At 42.4% G+C, this 13,677-nt stretch overlaps 1 protein-coding gene across 1 annotated transcript in view; it reads right to left on the bottom strand.

Moving 5' to 3' along the window:
- Positions 1-13,677, bottom strand: part of LOC124034880 (ALK tyrosine kinase receptor-like) — a 168,196-nt gene that overhangs the window by 13,767 nt on the left and 140,752 nt on the right. The window lies entirely within an intron of this gene.

Below are 13,677 nucleotides of genomic sequence, written 5' to 3'. Positions count from 1 at the left end.
GTTCTATTAAATGTCATGAACGCTTACCAAGCTGCGTATTGGTCCGATCTTTCCTACTCCTCCTCAGAAGAGGAGGAGAATCGTTTCACTCAGTTGGTTATTCTGACAGGGAGAACTGGAGCACTACCAGACCCTGTCTGTCAGTCTCTAAAACGGTTTGAGATGTTGCTGGAAATAACACTGTAACCCCAAGTGGGTGCTGGTTGCTCCCACAAAAATAAACATTCCCGTCGTTGCAAAGCTTTTTCAGGAACTTGTTTAGGGCAAAGTGTCGTCTGAAATGTACCGAACCCCTTTGGTAGCACGGGAGGGAGCCAGAGATAATTATTCTCTTCCCTGTGCTAGCGAGGGTCTTTAAAAACATTTTGCAGTCCTCCCTAAGTTCCTTAGATCGCCTAAAACTAAGACAACATGAGTGACGATGGTGTCAATATTGGAGTAGTTGGCCAGAACCGTGGGCAGGAGAGAGTTCATGTCATGGACACAGGTTCCTGGGTGACAGTGGTCCACGTACCGTAGGCATGCCAAACTCTCTCACCATTGAGCTGCCCACAATGATTGTGGTACTGATGGAATGGGGAAACAACCTTCTGAACTGTGGTGGCCGTGGAGGAGGATGCCACTGGGCGGCCGCTGGCTGTTGGTATACACCCAGGATCTGTGCTGACTCCAGGGGCTGGTAGGTCCATCTCAAGTGGGGCAAAGTTGTTTGATAGCTGGATCGGATCTTCTCAGATAGATGGGTGGCCACACTACCTCTCCAATCTCCTACGCCTTACGAATATCCAGTCTTCCATGGGCTAAAGAATTGAGCTTAACATCTGTCCGTCGGATTGAGATCAACGCCGGCCATCTCATTGGCAGCTTTGCTATAGCATTTAAAACTGAGATTCTGTTTTCCTGGGTTACAGCAAGGTCAGTGTACTTAGAAAGCAAATGTTCCTTCACTCACAGACGAGCTAACAGCCAAAGGATCTGTTCTGTAAAATGCTTGATGGTAGTGCATTTAGGGCAGACAAATTGCTGTCCATTTTCCAGTTCCCCCTTATCTTCATGTGATTGTCTGGAAATCATCTAACACCTGAAGTATTTGTGCTCAGCCATGGATAAAAACACTGGTGGGCTTGAACTGCTAGCGTTAGCCTGCTCCATTTTCAGCTAACTGTTACTTAACAGGAATCCGAAACACAAACATGTGGTCTCAGTCGTAAAGACTAACCGCATTGCGGAATCAGTAGCAATACAACTTCAGCTATGAATAAAAACGATTTAACGAAACCGATTTCATAAAAACAACAAAACGAGTGTAGACAGTACACTGTTCTGTTGCACTCTCTGATGACGTCTGTTGTGTGATGACGTGGCTCTTCAAAGTGGAGTCCAATAGACACTGAATTAGATTCTCCCCAGAAACATGCATGGCAGAGGTGATGTTGCCTACCCTCACCACCTGGGGTCAGCACGTCAGGAAATCCAGGATCCAGTTGCAGAGGGGGGTGTTCAGTCCCAGGGTCATAAGCTTGGTGACGAGCTTGGAGGGGAGAATGGTGTTGAAGGCAAATGTATAGTGAGATGAACGGATGATGGAGGAAGCTTTGAATAGGTCAGTAACCTACATATTAAGATGGTTTCTCCCTCCCCATTTTAACTGATACCATTCAATTAAAAAATCTAAAATACAATACAAGTAAAAGTTGTCTAACAGAAAAACAAGGTCAATGATTGTTTGAGAAGTAACGACATGATCTTGTATAGAAGTTAATTCTACGCTTTACAGATATAGACGGATTGGATTAGATTCAGGCCAGTGACACAGTTACACTATGCATGTTTTGCCATGGCCCTAGGTTGGTTTGAGTTTGTTGCTGATAGTTAATACAATGTTGTAGTCAGACATGAGTTAGCTAGTACCACAATTGCTGCATCAAATATTTATTTGTGTACTAGACCTGGGTTGAACCTTGGAGGCTAATGTGACTGTTTAGTCTAAAGTACACACATTTAGAGTGGCATGGAAATATGATAACATTGCTAAAGTAGTAAAAATAATTAGTAGGAAACATCTTTTACTTTAGAGAGCTGCCAATATTGCCATAACTGTTACGAGCAAAGTTCATCAGATAGCTAGCAATGCTAATGTTAACTAGCTCAATTACGAGAGTACCCTCAATCTTAGTGTGCTAAAGTTATAACGTAAACTCACTCACTGTTGTCGCCTTGGTCCGTACAGTTGACCTTATTTTAGCGCCCCAAAAATGTAATAATTCCAGATCAACTGTAATGTATGAGCTCCACACTGCCCAATTCTGCATATTTCAACAAGGCAATGAGCTCCGGCGCGTCGTTTTAAAAATGGCGGGTGGGGAAGCTAAATAATGCGTGATAGTGCGAAGGACAGTTGTCGTGTTGGAAAACTGCTTTTTTTCACTCGATCTGTCCAACTTATCACCTTATCGCCTCTAAAATGTAAATAAACACTATAAAGAGTTTATATAATGTGTCATTACATACCTATTTGAAGGTTTGTGTCGAATTTGAATCGGGTTTTTAGGGCAGTTCTAAAGTGATCTTCAGAAGTAAACAGCATGCAGTGATGATCGCATGCAGTGATGGCGCAAAAATGACTAGGTATCCCCCTTACCCCCGTCACTGTCCATTTCTTGTTTTTAAACGATGAGAGAAGTGTTACACCTGGTGGTGAGAGATTGTAAGACAGAAATAGTAGCTTTACGCGTGATGCACGTTACGACATGACACGTCATGATGTAATGGCGGGTCCATTTTTTCCAAAATTTCTCCAATACAATAGAGCCCTTACCATGTCGATCAACGCGTGAATAGAAATATAGTTCACACCCCAGATTTTGACGTCAACACAGTCGCTACAGTCCCATTACTTTTCTTTGCAGCCTCGTTTGAATGTCGCGGTTGCGCACATTTTACGGAATGGGCTGAGTTTATCACAATCATGACAAAAGGTTTTCCTACTAATTATTTGCCTTCTTTTGAAATGTATCGTGTTCCCAAGCCAAATCCGTTTTGTATTCAGGTAGGCTAAAGTTAGCCAGCTAGTTATTTAGGTTTAGCTAGCTAACATCTCCTATATAGCGATGATAGTGATAATGATTAACAAAATATACATAATCAGATACATAACCAGCATGTTCTAGTTGCCGGTATACTCACCACCTCTAGGGACCAACGAACTCCAACCACCTATTCCTGCATAATATTGTCCTTCAGCAGGGCAGGCAAACCAGTTGGCTGTGCATCCTGCCGGAAGCATGCATTGTATCGTCAATCCGTATAGGGCTTTAAAGTTTAAAACATCTGTGATCCTTTGAAAGCGAAACAATAATTTACTTATTACGCACTGAGGTACCAAACTCTGTTTTAGACCGGACTAACCTTGTGACCAAAATTATCCTATTTATACTTTGTAGTCAATTTTGACACTAAAATAAATGTTTCATATGAATCATATTGATGCCACATAGGCCGTTTTCAAAGGGATAAGTTGTTTTTTAGGTTCAGCCACAGACTCCCATCACCCTTCACTCTCCTCTGCGATTCGCCTCGTAAAAGGAGTTGTTAAAAAACTGGCAAGCGTGGGAGGCCTGTTGAAAGAAAGAAGCATGTTTTGATGTTTATATAGTTTGTATATACTGTAGTATATCTGTGGTGCTTTGGTGGAAGTGTTATGTAAGGCAACTTGGATTTATGGTATTTTGTGATACGGTTCGTCAGTGGTGATTTCAGCTGTCCTATGATCCTTGTACAGACAGAGTTGACATTTGTTGTCATAATCCTGACAAAGGGGTAATTCCACAAAGGGTAAACCCCATACCAGCCAGACATACAGTCAATTTTGGGACACAAATGTTGCACCATTTATGCTTAATATAAAAAGACATGTAATTCATAAAGCTATCCATCTCTTTGAGGCTTTTAAATCAGGCCTGAGTCACATCGGTGTGCATGTGTCTGTCTGTACGTGTTGGTGTGTGTGTGAATGAGAATAAAAGTGGGAGGAAATGATGGAGGAAGAGAAAAAAAGAGTATACCGTAGGCTATATGGAGGAAAAAAGGAAAAAGGTATAAGTCCTACTCCAGTTTTCTTTTCACCTCATTTAACACCTGATTTACTTAACAAAAGGAGCATCCCCGAATGACATGACATGGCTCAAGTGGGGTGTGGGCATTTACTCTAGTGTTCTCTATTGCTCCTCTATTGTTCCTCAAGCAAAAGGAGGCTAATGTGATGTCACATCAGCACGCAGACCAACTCTTTGAATGCCCTACTCCTTGAAGTTTATGTTTAAAAACACGACTTCTAAATCATGAGGATGTGGAGGTATTAGGGCTGGGCAATATGGCCTAAAAACTGTATCTCTGTATAAAAAAAAAAAGTATTTTTTTTTTTTTACTTATGGGCAATTCATGATATATATCTCTTTAAAAAAACTTCTCTAATAAGTTTTGTTGCACAATTAAAAGGTCAACACACTGCATTTCAAACAGTCAGGAATTCAAAATTATAATTAAAATTATACCTATCCCACTAATAATGAAATGATTTAATCAATCATTTCATATGTTTTATCAAAATGCATCATTTGGCAGGAATACCTTCTCGAACATGTGAACTTTCATGCTCCTTAAAAACAAACTTGTATGCCATCTGTAAATACAAATAAAATTGTTAAATTACGAGCCTAGTTGATTTGGCCACAGAAAAAGTCAGCAATCTTCCCACTAGCCATGATTGGCTGAGATAATAAGTTGGCTGGAGATGCCAAGAGATGAGTTTGGAGTATTCTGCGGTGTAGAATCTTGTGCTCGTTATGCGTAGATAATCCTTTCTACTGCAGTTTTTTCTAAAGATATAATGTTAGCCATGGAGAAGTGCAAATATATTGCTACTGCTCTCAATAACATTGCTGCCCTGAATTTATCAGGCGCTATTGACAAAGGTCAGTGGAAAAAAGGACGATCGTGCCATGCTGACTCTCTTTGACTCTGAACATTTCATAAAAGGGGTTGCAGTCTGCCGTGAAGCTTTCATCCATGTATACGGGTAAGAATCTAGCTACAGTTTCAGGTATTACATGTTTCTAATTTGTCAGAAAGTTGTTTTCATTACAAGTTAAATACTTCTTGTGACTCTCAAACCTGGATCCGGGAGCGTAATCATCGCCTGACACTAATTAGCATAACGCAACGGACATAAAATCTTAAAATAGGAAAATCTTCCTATTCATGAAAATCACAAATGAAATATATTGAGACACAGCTTAGACTTTTGTTAATCACACTGTCATATCAGATTTTCCAAATGTGCTTTACAGCCAACGCTAGACAAGCATTTGTGTAAGTTTATCATAGCCTAGCATAGCATTATGCCCTGCTAGCAGCAGGCAACATTTTCATGAAAATAAGAAAAGCAATCCAATTAAATAATTTACCTTTGAAGAACTTCCAATGTTTTCACTCACGAGACTCCCAGTTAGATAGCAAATGTTCCTTTTTTGCCAAAATATTATTTTTGTTGGCGAAATAGCTCCAGTTGTTCTTCACGTTTGGCTGAGAAATCGACCGGAAAATGCAGTCACTACAACGCCAAACATTTTTCCAAATAAGCTCCATAATATCGACAGACACATGGCAAACGTTGTTTAGAATCAATCCTCAAGGTGTTTTTCACATATCTATTCGATAATATATCCACCGGGACAATTGGTTTCTCATTAGAAGCGATTGGAATAATGGCTACCTCAGTAATTTACGCAAGATTTTCTGCGGGAGCCATCATGTGACCACTTGCTCAATGTGGTCCCTTACGGCTATTCTTCAAAATAAATGCGTAAAAATATGTCACAATGCTGTAGACACCTTGGGGAATACGTAGAAAGCATAAGCTCATTCTTAGCCCATTCTCAGCCATATAAGGAGTCATTGGCATGCAGCGCTTTCAAAATGTGGCACACTTCCTGATTGGATTTTTATCTGGGTTTCGCCTGTAACATCAGTTCTGTTGCACTCACAGACCATATCTTTGCAGTTTTGGAAACGTTAGAGTGTTTTCTATCCAAAGCTGTCAATTATATGCATAGTCGAGCATCTTGTCGTGACAAAATAGCTAGCTAACATTACTGTTACATGTCTAAAAAATAAAGCTTGCCATTAGCTAGCTAAAGTTAGCGGATGTTAGATGGCTTGCTAGATAACATTAACTTACATGTATGAAGTGTGTGTAATGTTAGTGACGTTTTTTTCAGAATGTCATTTCGCATTGCTAGTTATAGCCTGTTAGTTAGCTAACTAGCTAATATTGAACCTATTTGGTTAACTATAGCTAGCTATGACAATCGGTTTGTATTTCTAGTTAAAGACTGCTGTTAGCTAGCCAGCTGACGTTAGATGGCCGGCTATCTAGCTAACATTGAGCCTATTTGCTTAACTTTAGCTAGCTATTACAACTGCTTTCTATTAGCCAGCAGCATACCCCCCTGCATCCCAATGCTGGTTTGCTTCTGAAGCTAAGCAGAGTTGGTCCTGATCAGTCCCTAGATGAGAGACCAGATGCTGCTGGAAGTGGTGTTGGAGGGCCAGTAGTTGGCTCTCTTTCCTCGGGTCTAAGATGAAATTTCCCAATGTTCCAAGGCATAGATTGGGGACACTGCCCTATGTAGGGTGCTGTCTTTTGGATGGGACATTAAACGGGTGTCCTGACTCTCTGTGGTCACTAGAGAGTCCATGGCACTTATCGTAAGAGTAGGGGTGTTAACTCCGGTGTCCTGGCTAAATTGCCAAGCTGTCCCTCAAACCGTCACCTAATCATCCCCAGCTTGCAATTGGCTCATTCATCCCCCTCCTCTCCCCTATTACTATTCCCCAGGTTGTTGCTGTAAATGAGAAATGTCACAGTGGGTATGAGATACTGTGGCTTGTAGGGGTCTCTAGGTCTCGCATCCACTGTGAAATTTGGTGGAGGATCTGTGATGATCTTGGGGTGCTTCAGCAAGGCTGGAATCGGGCAGATTTGTCTTTGTGAAAACTTGCTTTGACAATGTTCTGGAAAAATATTGTGAATCCTTAAAGAGATGGGTGGGACTGGTTTAAGAGGGTGTGAACAATGCTGAATGGGTGTAGACAAAGGAGAGCTCTCCAGTAGGTACCAAAACATTCAAAGGCCCTTTTCTCAAAAGTGAGTTTACAAGCTTATCAACTTTCAAAGCAGAATTACTTTCCCATTGTTCCTTAAAAATGCTCTCAAGCTCTGTAAGGTTGGATGGGGAGCATCGCTGCACAGCTATTTTCAGATCTCTCCAGAGATGTTAGAGCTGGTGGAAGTCCGGGCTCTGGGTGGGCCACACAAGGACATTTAGGGACTTGTCCCAAGCCACTGCATTGTCTTGACTTTGTGCTTAGGGTCATTGTCCTGATGGATGGTGAAGATTCATCCCAGTCTGTGGTCCTGAGCACTCTGGAATAAGTTTTCATTAAGGATCTCTCTATTCTTTGCTTAGTTCATCTTACCCTCAATCCTGACTAGTCTCCCAGACTTGCCACTTAAAAACATCCCCACAGCATTATGCTGCCACCATCTTGCTTCACCGTAGGGATGGTGCCAGGTTTCCTCCAGATGTGACGCTTGGCATTCAAGCCAAATAGTTCAATCTTGGTTTCATCAGACCAAAGAATCTTGTTTTTCATGGTCTGGGAGTCCTTTAGGTGCCATTTGACACCAAGCGGGCTGTCATGTGCCTTTTACTGAGGAGTGTTTTCTGTTCGGCCACTCTACCACAAAGGCCAGATTGATAGAGTTCCTCTGTGGAGATGGGAGAACCTTCCAAAAGGACAAACATCTCTGCAGCACTCCACCAGAGTGACCATCGGGTTCTTGGTCACATCCCTGATCAAGTCCCTTCTCCCCTGATTGATCAGTTTGGCCGGGCGGCCAGCTCTGGGAAGAGTATTGGTGGGTCCAAACTTGTTCAATTCAAGAATGATGGAGGCCACCGTTCTTGGGGACCTTCAGTGCTGCAGAAATATTTTGGTACCCCTTCCCCAGGTCTGTGCCTCGACACAATCCTGTCTTGGAGCTCTCTGACAATTCCTTCGACCTCATGGCTTGGTTTTTGCTCTGATATGCACTGTCAACTGTAGGACCTTATATAGACAGGTGTGTGTGTGCCTTTCTAAATCATGTCCAATCATTTGAGTTAACCACAGCTAGACTCGGAGCACTGGAGATCAATTTCGATTCTCAGAGCAAAGGGTCTAAATACAAAGGGTCTGAATACTCCCTCTGTTTAGTTTTTATAAATTTGCTAACATTTCTTAATAAAACCAGTTTTTGCTCTGGATATTGTGTGTAGATTGATGAGGAATTTTTTAACAAGGCTGTAATGTAAGAAAATGTGGAAAAAGTCAAGGGGTCTGAATACTTTCAGAACGCACTGTTTTTCCATCAAAGTAGATTTTTTTATTGGTAAACTTGGATCTATTTGCTTAGAACTGGTCTATCCAACATGGCATAGCAGTCGGACGTGTGTTTGTCTTGTCCTGTGTTATTAGTCTGTAAATAGTCTGTTTTTACATTTTTTTCATATATATTTTAATCTCACTTTCCATCCGCCTCACCAAATGTGGTATGGATCTGCTATATTTATACCTTATGACTGGAACCTCCATCTGAAACTAGCCAGCAAACTAGCTCTTGTCATTGTTTGCCACTGCTAGCGCTCCTCATCTCAGCTCAGACAATTAGCTTAGAAAACACAAGCCAGCTTGAGCTCAGACAATTTACCTGCCAGTCTGCACAGCGCGATATCAACCCAGAGCATATCGGACTGCTTTTCTCTAACACATCACCGGATTCCTGCCACAAGCTCTGGACCATTGCACCGGATCATCGCAGCTAGCTAGCTGCAACCGAGTGGCTATTGTTGGCTAACGCCTCGGTCCCGAAGCAAGCACCAGTTAGCCTTGAGCTAGCCTCAAGCTAGACTCATCTCTTGGCTAGCCGACGGAGTATACCAGCTAATTCTTGGGCTACAATACCTCTTTTGCCAATTGGCCTGGACCCTTTATTGTCGACACGGAGCCCCGCCGATCCATCACGACTAGTCTGCCGACGCAAACGCAACAGGCTTTTCCACTGCGATGTAGCCGAAGACCCATCTGCTAGCTCCGGCCTGCTAGCTTTCAGAAAGCCATGTCTCCCGCTTGCCTAGTGTAGTAGCGACTACTGAATGGCTCCTATTGCTGCTCATTGAACCCTATGCATCTATGGACCTGGCTACACAGCTGATGCCAGCTGGACTGTTCATTAACACTGCACATCATTTTGTTTATCTGTCAACCACAGTTTCGAACTCAGGTCCTGTGTGTACCTAACTGACCCTCCCTGCACATTCATCACCATTTACGCGTTGTTGTCTTAGCTCTCCCACCAACACCTGTGATCGCTTTATGCCTCTCTCTAATGTCAATATGCCTTGGCTACTGCTGTTTCGGTTAGGTCTTATTGTTTTATTTCCCTCTAGAGCCCCCAGTCCTGCTCAACATGCTTTAGATAGCTCTCTTGTCCCACCCCCACACATGGGGAGACCTCACCTGGCTTAACTGGTGCCTTCAGAGACGCAACCTCTCTCATCATCACTCAATGCCTAGGTTTACCTACACTGTATTCACATTCTAGCATACCTTGTCTGTACATTATGCCTTGAATCTTTTCTACCACGCCCAGAAATCTGCTCCCTTTATTCTGTGTTCCCAACGCATTAGATGACCAGTTCTTATAGCCTTTAGCCGTACCCTTATCCTACTCCCCCTACATTCCTCTGGTGATGTAGAGGTTAACCCAGGCCCTGTAGCCCCCTGTACTACACCTATTCCCCAGGCCCTCTAATTTGTTGACTTCTGTAACCGTAAAAGCCTTGGTTTCATGTATGTTGACATCAGAAACCTCCTCCCTAAGTTTGTTATATTCACTGCTTTAGCACCTTCTGCCAAACCTGATGTCCAAGCCTTGTCTGAATCCTGGTTTAGGAAGGCCACCAAAAGTTCTGAAATTTCCATCCCGAACTACAACATTTTCCGTCAAGATAGAACTGCCAAAGGGGGCGGAGTTAGCCTGCAGAGTTCTGTCTTACTATCCAGGTCTGTGCCCAAACAGTTCTAGCTTCTAATCCACCTTTCCAAAAACAAGTCTCTCACTGTTGCCGCTGTTATAGGCCCCCCTCAGCCCCCAGCTGTGCCCTGGACAACATATGTGAATTGATATCCCCCCACCTATCTTCAGAGTTCGTACTGTTAGGTGACCTAATCTGGGATATGCTTAACACGCCGGCCGTCCTACAATATAAGCTAGATGCCCTCAAACTCACACAGATGATCAAGGAACCTACCAGGTACAACTCTAAATCCGTAAACATGGGCACCCTCATAGATATCATCCTGACCAACTTGCCCTCCAATTACACCTCTGTTTCTTCAACCAGGATCTCAGCGATAACTGCCTCATTGCCTGCGTCCGTAATAGGTCCATGGTCAAACGACCATTCCTCATCACTGTCAAACAATCCCTAAAACATTTCAGTGAGCAGGCCTTTCTAATCAACCTGGCCCGGGTATCCTGGAAGAATATTGACCTCATCCCATCAGTAGAGGATGCCTGGTTGTTCTTTAAAAGTGCTTTCCTGCATCTTAAATAAGCATTCCCCATTCTTAAAATGTAGAACTAAGAACAGATATAGCCCCTGGTTCCCTCCTGACTTGACTGCCCTTGGCCAGCGCAAAAACATCCTGTGATATACTGCAATAGCATTGAATAGCCCCTGTGATATTCAACTTTTCAGGGAAGTCAGAAACCAATATACACAGTCAGATCGGAAAACAAATGCTAGCTTTTTCAAACAAAAATTTGCATTCTGTAGCACTAATTCCAAAGAGTTTTGGGACACTGTAAAGTCCATGGAGAATAAGAGCACCTCCTCCCAGCCGCCCACTGCACAGAGTATAGGAAACACTGTCATGATCATTATCACATTATCTACGAATTTCGATAAGCATTTTTCTACGGCCGGCCATGCTTTCCACCTGGCTACCCCTACCCCGGCCAACAGCTCTAAGCTCCCCGTAGCAACTTGCCCAAGCGCCCCCCTTTACCCAAATCCAGATAGCTGATGTTTTGAAAGAGCTGCAAAATCTGGACCCGTACAAATCAGCTGAGCTAGACAATCGGGACCATCTCTTTCTAAAATTATCTGCTGCAATTGTTACAACCCCTAATACTATCCTGTTCAACCTCTCTTTCGCATCGCCTGAGATCCCTAAAGATTGGAAAGCTGCTGCAGTCATCCCCATCTTCAAAGGGGGAGACACTCTAGACCCAAACTGTTACAGATCTATATCCATCCTGCCCTCCTTTTCTAAAGTCTTCGAAAGCCAAGTTAATAAACAGATCGCCAACCATTTTGAAACCCACCATACCTTCTCCGCTATGCAATCTGGTTTCCGAGCTGGTCATTGGTGCACCTCAGCTACGCTCAAGGTCCAAACAATATCATAACCACCATCGATAAAAGACAGTACTGTGCAACCATCTTCATCGACCTGGCTAAGGCTTTCGACTCTGTCAATCACTGCATTCTTATCGGCACCCCCATAGAGACTGCCTCGCCTGGTTCACCAATTACTTCTCAGATAGAGTTCAGTGTGTCAAATCGGAGGGCCTGTTGTCCGCACCTCTGGCAGTCTCTATGGTGGTGCCACAGGGATCAATTCTTGGGCCGACTCTTTTCTCTGTATACATCAATGATGTCACTCTTGCTGCTTGTGATTCTTTGATCCACCTCTACGCAGACGACACCATTCTGTATACATCTGGCCCTTCTTTGGACACCAAACCTCCAAACGAGCTTCAATTCCATACAACCGCTCTTAAATGCAAGTAAAACTAAAGGCATGCTCTTCAACCGATCACTGCCCATTGAAATCAAGTGGTTTACCTAGATAAGATGTTTACTTCTCAAAATGACAATGTATTGCCATTTCCCTATATAAATATTTTTTTTATGCTCATTGCACATTAACATTATAGACAGACTAGACAGCTAGCACATACGTTTGTGGCTAAAATGCTGCTATTGCCACACATGGCAGAAACTGAGCCTTAATTTCCACAATCATGCTTATTGATACTCTCGTTTTAGTAGGATCTACTCTGTTCTACATTTTAGGAGTTGAGACATTGAAAGGGTATCGTTAGAAAGGTTAAGTTCTGGTCCATTACAGTAGAATAATGTCTCTAAGTGTGTCTGTCCATATGACTGTTGGACCAAACATCAAATGCAAATAGCGAGTTTAAGCTTCTTCTTTTCATGGCAGGGGGAGGGACTTGGTGTCTGTGTGTGGGTGGGAAGGTGCACAGTGCAAACAGAATAGAATGAGTGAAGGGGACGTGCAGTGGTGGACAAATTACCCAATTGTCATACTTGAGTAAAGGTGGATACCTTAAAAGAAAATGACTCAAGATAAAAGTGAGTCACCCAGTAAAATACAATTTGAGTAAAAGTCTACAAGTCTATCAAACGTGAAAGTATAAATCATAAAAAATCCTTATATTAACCTTTCTAGCGCAGGCGTTCCGCTAGCGACCCATCTGGACAATATCCGGTGAAATTGCAGAGAGCGAAATTCAAACTACAGAAAAATATATATTTAACATTCATGAAAATACATGTGGAATACATCAAAATAAAGCTTAACATCTTGTTAATCCAGCCGCTGTGTCAGATTTCAAAAATACTTTATGGCGAAAGCATACCATGCAGACCATGCGATTATCTCAGGACAGCACCCCGCATACAAAACCATGAAAAACATTTTTTCAACCTGGCAAGTACGCCACGAAAGTCAGAAATAGCGATATAATATATGGCTTACCTTTGAAGATCTTCTTCTGTTGGCACTCCCAGTTACCTCACAAATGGTCCTTTTGTTCGATAAAGTCCTTCTTTATATCCATAAAAACTCAGTTTAGCTGGCACGCTTCAGTCAATAATTCACCGGTTTCCCTCCTTCAAAATGAATCCCAAACGTTACCAATCAACTTATCCAAACAAATCAAACAACGTTTATAATCAAACCTTAGGTACCCTAATACGTAAATAAACGATACAATTTAAGACGAAGATAATAGTATAATAGTATGTATTACCGATAAATAACAAAGAATGCACTTTCCTCCACGCACATGGAAACACTACAGCCAAAATGGGAGCCACATACAACTTCTAGCTAATTGTTCCAAAAACCAGCCTGAAAATCTTTCTTAAGACTGTTGACATCTAGTGGAAGCCCTAAGAATTGCAATCAGGGAGGTTTTCGCCTTATAATAAAAGTGACAGCCATTGAAAACAGTGGTTATTTTGGGGGGTTGGCTTGTCCTCTGTTATGCTCACTTTAGAGTGTTTTCTATCCAAATCTACCAATTATATGCATATCCTAGCTTCTGGGCCTGAGCAACAGGCAGTTTACTTTGGGCACGCTTTTCATCCGGACATCAAAATTCTGCCCCGTATCCCAAAGAGGGTTAAGCAAACCAGACGACAATATTTTCATCTTTTTAATTTTTATTTATTTACTGATAGCCAGGGGCAAACTTAT

Source organism: Oncorhynchus gorbuscha, linkage group LG05, assembly GCF_021184085.1.
Source record: "Oncorhynchus gorbuscha isolate QuinsamMale2020 ecotype Even-year linkage group LG05, OgorEven_v1.0, whole genome shotgun sequence".
Taxonomy (NCBI): Eukaryota; Metazoa; Chordata; class Actinopteri; order Salmoniformes; family Salmonidae; genus Oncorhynchus; species Oncorhynchus gorbuscha.
This window is presented reverse-complemented; position numbering and strand designations above follow the sequence as displayed.